The sequence below is a fragment of the Sinocyclocheilus anshuiensis genome, unplaced genomic scaffold (genome assembly GCF_001515605.1).
Source record: "Sinocyclocheilus anshuiensis isolate Anshui unplaced genomic scaffold, SAMN03320099.WGS_v1.1 scaffold1885, whole genome shotgun sequence".
NCBI classification, from domain to species: domain Eukaryota; kingdom Metazoa; phylum Chordata; class Actinopteri; order Cypriniformes; family Cyprinidae; genus Sinocyclocheilus; species Sinocyclocheilus anshuiensis.
The window spans coordinates 969,809-977,358 of NW_015542322.1; the positions used below are offsets into that span (position 1 = coordinate 969,809).

Consider the following 7,550-nt stretch of genomic DNA (forward strand, 5'->3'; position numbering starts at 1 on the left):
AATATAATATAATATAATATAATATAATATAATATAATATAATATAATATAATATAATATAATATAATATAATATAATATAATATAATATAATATAATATAATATAATATAATATAATATAATATAATATAATATAATATAATATAATATAATATAATATAATATAATATAATATAATATAATATAATATAATATAATATAATATAATATAATATAATATATGGTTATTTCAGGATGAGACAAAAAGTGTCCCAATTGAGCTAAATTCGCTCTAAAACAATAAATAATGAATATATTTTTTTCTATTCATTAACACAGTCTTTTTTCAAGAGAAAAATCTGAAGTATCAGACATTGGCAAAAGTCTCCATTTGATCTCGAGTAAATTTCATAGTTTTTTTTTTTATGGAGAAATTTATTGAATTATGTTTCAGCTTGTGATTTTCTTTTACTGCATCCTAAATTCTCTCAGCATAATTTGTGTGTCACCCCCGAACAGCCCCTTCGAGGGGGTTGTGTATGGATTTGCTTGTATGAATGCATTTTATTCTCTGCTATCATTTCTTAAGCTTTCTTTATTTCAGACATGCCCCAGAAGTGACTTAAAGTGACACAATGTGCTGTAAGTGGTATTTTTTCACATATTATTGAGCGGAGCCCTTGAGTGACTGGGCTTGTGTGTATCAGTTGAATTAAGCGGGCCGGCGGGCCGTGGAGGGAGTGTATGAGGACAGAGCGCTACATGATAATGTTAGCTTCAGCGTTACTGAGCAGAGGCCTGTGGGAAGGTGTCCGGAGGATCTCCCACAGTGTTTATGTAACGAAGTGCAGCACACTTCAGCTTGTGTTAGTATCTTCCCCCTCAACACCCGTTCTCAACTGACCTGCTTTACACAGCAAACCGCCAAGAGACGAGGAGAGAAGTGAAATAAAGCGAGCGGTGGAGGGGGGCGAGAAAGATTACGCTTTATCCTCAGCAGAGATAAGACTAGCTACAAACAGAAAGAACGAGAGAGGGAGAAGGGAAGAATAGGGATATTATGAACGCCGATCAGATGACTACTACTACTATTAATTGAATTGTATGAAATATGCTAATATTCCAAACTGTATGCTGTATTTATTAACTCTTAAAATATTGTAATATATCTATGTATGAATGATGAGTTAAGAAAAGTGTTAAAAATCACAAATTGCTATCACTTCTGATTCATTCATCAATCTTCAAATGTAAGGTCAAGTCAAGCACATTGCATCTTGGTTGGGAACTTAATTTAACTAATGTAAAATTCTTACTCTTTCTGCAGTATGCAGCACACTATGTTAGGTTTATGCACTGAATACCTGAATGACAAATCTGCTAAAATGAGCAGTATGCAATAAAGCAAGCAGCACAAAATACTGCATCCCATAATGCTTTGCATCCAAACTGACCTTTGATTTCAAGTTTGACAAATGCCCTGTAAATAATGTCCACTGCAACTTTGAATATCTTTATTGACTCATTACTTGACCGGACTGCCAAGAAACAAGACATTTTACACTAGATTGTTTTAAAAATATATGTATACGATAATATATAAAACTCTATTTTTTGACTAATAATTTCATTGGACAAAAAATTTTTTTTTTTTACATGAAACTGAATTTTAAAAATGCAAGAAAATGACGAGGACACGTGACATTACATTACATACAAAATTATTGTGGAACAAGGTTTTACTAATTATTAAAAAACTATAGTAAATAATATGCATACTGTGAATAATACTGTGTAATAATATAGGGTTAATTCAGGATTATTGGGACATTTTTTCCGTCATCTCAATAAAAAAGTATTCCAATTTACCTAAATTCACCCTAATATAATATAATATAATATAATATAATATAATATAATATAATGTTTTTCTATTCAATATAATATAATATAATATAATATAATATAATATAATATAATATAATATAATATAATATAATATAATATAATATAATATAATATAATATAATATAATGTTTTTCTATTCATAAATATAGTCTTTTGGAAGAAAACAAATCTGAGAAGTATAAGGCATAATTTTACATACAGTACATAATTTGCATACAGTGCATATTTTGTATTTTCTGTAAGCAAAGAATGTACATATGCATAGTAGACATACCATATGGAAAAAAATAGTGTAGTATGAAAGTGTGCTATTCCGAATTCAGCCCCTATGTCCAATACTGTATCCCATAATGCAATGCACTTGACTTCACCTTCCATTTCCATGTGACAAATGCACTGGAATATGCACTGCAATTTTTAATATCTTTCTTGACTCATTACTTGATCAAACTGCTATAGATAGATAGATAGATAGATAGATCCACAGTATACATATTGCAAATCGTAGAAATAGTGTGAGTAGTGTGCTATTCTGACCACATGTTTTGTGTGTTGGAGATCATCTCAGTGTCTGGAGGAGTGAGCGGGTGGGATTGTCCTCTCAGATGAAGAACTGGCCACTGTAGCTTTACCACGCACACCTCTGCTGCTCTGAATTATTAAAGAGAAGTGGACAGAAAGAAATGTGTGGAGAGATTGTATGAGATGGAAGACATGCTGTGAGGAGAGGGGGAGAGATGAAACCAGATATAAGTGGATAGATGCAGAAAGACAAAATGAATGCAATTTTTTTATGTTCTCTCTGGAGAGCTTTCCCTACGTCACAGTGCATATTGTGCTGTGATTCCTGTATTGTTATTTTTCTACCGTTTTGGTTGGTGTGATGAGATGTGAGTGTACAGTGCTTCTCTGACACAGACTGTGCATCTTCATTTGGTAATGCGAGTCTTAGGGGGATAGTTTTAGCCAAAAATGAAAATTCTGTTATCATTTACTCCAAACCCACATGCATTTCTTTCCTCTGTGGAACACAAAAGAAGGTATTTTGAAAAACAAAGTTACAAAGATGGACAAAGTTAACATTTTAATACTGTATTACATTAAACATGTTATTCAAAGTAATATTCAACAAGACCACGTGTTGTATCACCTTGACGTATGGTAACCCAATACTAACACTTCTAATCTATTGTTATGCAATTTCACTGCCATAACCAATATGTAGACAAACGTTCAAAAGTTTGGGATCGATTTTGGAACACTTTTTGAAAAAAGTCTCTTATGCTTACCAAGGCTGTAAAATACAGTAAAAAATACAGTAAAATAGTAATATTATTACAAATAAAATAGCCATTTTAATTTTAATATATTAAAAATGTAAATTATTTCTGTGATGCAAAGCTGAATTTTCAGCAACCATTACTTCAGTCTTCAGTGTCGCGTGATCCTTCAGAAATCATTATATCATGCTGATTTAATGCTATATTGTGATACTGTTTTTCAGGATTTATTTGAAAAATATATATATTTTTTAACATTTATGATGGGTTTTAACATTATAAATGTCTTTACTGTCCCTTCACATTTTTATTAATGCATACTTACCTAATAAAAGTATATGTTTTTTTCCCCCCAAAAAACTACTATGTGTAACTACTGTTATGGATTTTAGAAAGGCTAAATTAACAAATAGAAACCCACATTAACGTAGAAACAGATATTTAACTATTCATTAAAATTATTTTTCCTACCAGAGCAGCCTTTGTGACATCAACTGAATATAAAATTATAGAGGTGGATCAAATACATTTTTTTTTTATTCTGCGATAACTGATTAATCGGTCTCAATACAGAGTAGGAATATGCATTAAGAATGTTAATGATAAATCATTTTGATTTTATGTTGACTTCAAGGCCTCTTTAAAGTCAATATGACTCGTCTTCCTGTCAGTTGAGGAAGCTTTTGAAGCGGATGTACAGTACATGTGTGTGTGCAAATGAATGGAAATGTAAAAGGCTAACAGCATGTTAGTAGATTGAGTGGAACAGTCAAGTTGACAGACGTTTTGACTGTACATGTGAATAATGCATGAAGACATAAACAGTGATGTACACTTAACCGCAGCTCAGGCGTCCTCATTACTCATTGTGTGCGTGTTTGTGCTTTTTGCATGAATGCAGACAGAGAGAGGTCATCAGCAGCACAAATAAAGAGTCGGTTGTGTTATCTGTTGTGTGTGTGTGTGTGTGAGCTGCGTGGGTCGCTGCATTGCTCTGAGATGGGCTGCAGTGCTGATGGTACATGACAGTTCAAATTTCTTCTGTACACCCACAGAGAAACCAAAGCGACATTCCCCATCTCTCTGCACATCCATGACAAATTATAATATATAATACATGCATAAATACTAGTGCTGTCAAACGATTAATCGCGATTAATCGCATCCAAATTAAGTTTTTGTTTACATTATATATGAATGTGTACTGTGTATATGTATTATGTACTGTATATATAAATACACACACATACAGTATACTGTATATTTCGAAAATATTTACATGTTTATACATTTATATATTCATATTCTTATATTTTATATTATATCTAAATATATTTAATATATTAACATAACATACTGTATTTTTCTTAAATATACACATGCATGTGTTTGTATTTATATATACATAATAAATATAGACATATATTATGTAAACAAAAACTTTTATTTGGGATGCGATTAATCGCAATTAATCATTTGACAGCACTAATAAATACACAATATTACACAAACGAGTTTCAGCATTTTTCCATTGTATAGTCAAACCTGAAAATTAATCATAGATCAATTGGCCAGGCTGATTATTTTGGTAATTTTGAGTCAATATAAACTGTTTATTCCATTAAAATGGCATATTTTTAAGTACTAACAAAAGGCTGGGGTTGGTAAGATTATTACAGTAAATGTTTTTGAAAGAAGTCCTTTATGTTCACCAAGGCTGCATTTATTTGATCAAAATACTGTAATATTGTGAAATATTATTACAACTTGAAATCACTGTTTTCTATTTGAATATATTTCAAAATGTAATTTATTCCTGTTGATGGGTTGGTCATTCAGCCCGCACACGTATTCAAAATCTTTTAGAACAAAAAAGTTAGCAATATATTATCCAATTCAAAAATTTGTATTAATCATTCAAAAATGCAAAATCGAGCTGTTTTCACTCATAGTCTCTAACTTCTGGATCCCACTGTACATTCTCACCAAATTAAACACTCACTATAACTGTGTGATGGCTGTAGCACACAATGTGTTCTCTCACATCAGCTCTTCCACGTTGTAATCATGCGGTCTAATCAGACTCTGAGGTGCTCTGGAGATCAGACCCAGTCAGCACATCTTCTCTCCTCGCAAGCATCCTGTTAATAATCAGAGCTCTACTGCTAAATGGAGATATTAAACAGGTCACAGCATAATTTTTTTTATAATTTTTTCACCTGGAAGCCATTTATTATGTTAACAACAGTCATCATTTAGTTTTACATGAATGTTTTACACCCTCTTTCTGGCTCTTTGAATTAAACAGGCTGTTTTTCATTACTGTACTTTTAAACCTGAACCTGAAATGACATTCAGATTTAATTCTGTAACGTGACGCATCTTCAAATGGCAGAATTGTAGTGTGACCTGGATGGGCCTTTATTATGTTCATTAGGAACTGTCTGGACCAAACATTTTATTTTTCTTCATTCATTTTATTTTCAGCGCAAAACTGATAATCATAATAAGATCAGGAACATCTCTATTTAAGAAAGCAAACAGTGTCAATTTTGATTTTCATGTTGATTTTTTAAAAGGCATCTATGTTGACACAAACATTTAGTGAACATCTCACACTTACAGTTATATACCCACCTGAATAACAGCTCTTCTTTGGGTGTTTTGCATTAATATTATGAATCTATTTAATCATTCATCCTTATTAATTTATGAGTGGGTGAGCCAAGTTTCTGAATACCAAGTAGTTGCCGGGTCAATGTCTTCATGTATTCATCCCTATGACATGGAAAAGACAGATTTCAGAAGCAAGATTTCACAGTAATGTTTGCTGTATGGTTTTTTATTAAAAAATCTGGACTAAGAAGGTATGTTTGAGTTTTAAATTTTTCAGAAAGAGTATGTGCACATAGTACACTACTGTTCAAATATTTGGTGTCTGATTTTTCTTTAAAGGTATTTATAAAAAAGATTTTATATATAATTGTTTTTAAATGTTAAAGAATTCTTTAAAATGTGTCACAGTTTCTATAGAAAGCAGAAAAAAAAATGTAAGAATGTGAGCACCAAATCAGTATATTAGAATTTCTGAAGGATCATGAAACACTGAAGACTGCATGGAGTAATGATGCTAAAAATTAAAATGTGACATCACAGGAATAAATTACATTTCAAAATAGATCAAATAGAAAACAGGTATTTTAAACTCTAATAATATTTAACAATATTACTGATTTAACTGGAGTGATAACCATTTTACTTAAAAAAAATTGAAATAAAGATCAAGTACTGTATCAACTGAATTTAACTTGTTTTAACGTAAACATGACATCAAAATCAACCCCATACCTTTCTTAATAAATATCCCTGGTCTCACAATACATCAGTTTGAGTATTTCTGAAGAAATATAAAATGTTTGGTTCCATAGTCTTTAATAACTTTCTCCATCTCTGTCACAAATGTTCTGTTTCTAAAACCAAGGCCATGCCAATAATATCAATACAAATAACTAATCAAATTCATCTTAATTGCAAGATCTCGGCTGGTTCAAGTACGCGACCTGCATACTGCCATTATTGCTAATGGGCCCTTGAGCTGCGAATTCCATGTGACTAATTGCTCTGTAACCGCAGGAAAACCACATCCTGCATCTTAAATTCAAAATACTTAGGATTTGTAACTGAGGAAAAGGCCACAACATATTCCGTTTCTATGAAATTACCATCCTCGTAGGCAATTTCTTATGACGGATCTATATTTGTGGATCCTCTATTATTGTATGTTTTGATGAGTCGATGATTTTATATTCAGAATCCTCTCATAATCATAACGGAACTAAGAAGAGAGAGTTTTCCAGTGAATAGCAGACTCTTTATTTAGCCATCGGTTTCATGATTATACCACATAAAAAACCTGAGGAACAAAAAAACAGGAAAGTCACCTTGAGTAACAGTGTGAAGTCGACTCCTCATCCACTCTGACATGACAGGCTGTGAAACAGACAGACGGACTATTAGAGAGTCAGAACAGACTGACAGAAAGACCGATCAACACGAACAAAACCACAGAGGACACTTTTTAAAAAAACATTTGCACCCATGCTGAGAGGGAAATACAGAACCAACATGAAGTTATCCTACAGCTGTCCTCTATGCCGTACACCAGCAGACGTCAATAGATGGATGACTCAGGTGGAGCTTATGTTTGTTCTGGGGGAAGGTGGGTGATGATGACATCTCGGGAATAACCATCTGGATCAAGGACACAACACATGATACTATCAAGTGAAGTATGGAATATTAAAATAGTGTTTCCCAACCTTTTTTTGTCTGATGTATCCCATAAGCACCATCGTAAGGGTTAAAGGAACACTCCACTATTTT

The 7,550-nt window shown here is 32.2% G+C and overlaps 1 long non-coding RNA gene across 1 annotated transcript; it reads right to left on the reverse strand.

The window, feature by feature from the left end:
• Positions 1-5,885: 5,885 nt before the first annotated feature.
• On the reverse strand, positions 5,886-7,309 carry LOC107690963 (uncharacterized). Its single transcript, XR_001634501.1, has 3 exons — positions 7,293-7,309; positions 7,109-7,157; positions 5,886-5,945 (listed from the first exon to the last, which is right to left on the reverse strand). It is a non-coding gene; the product is annotated as an uncharacterized LOC107690963 (long non-coding RNA).
• Positions 7,310-7,550: the final 241 nt, after the last annotated feature.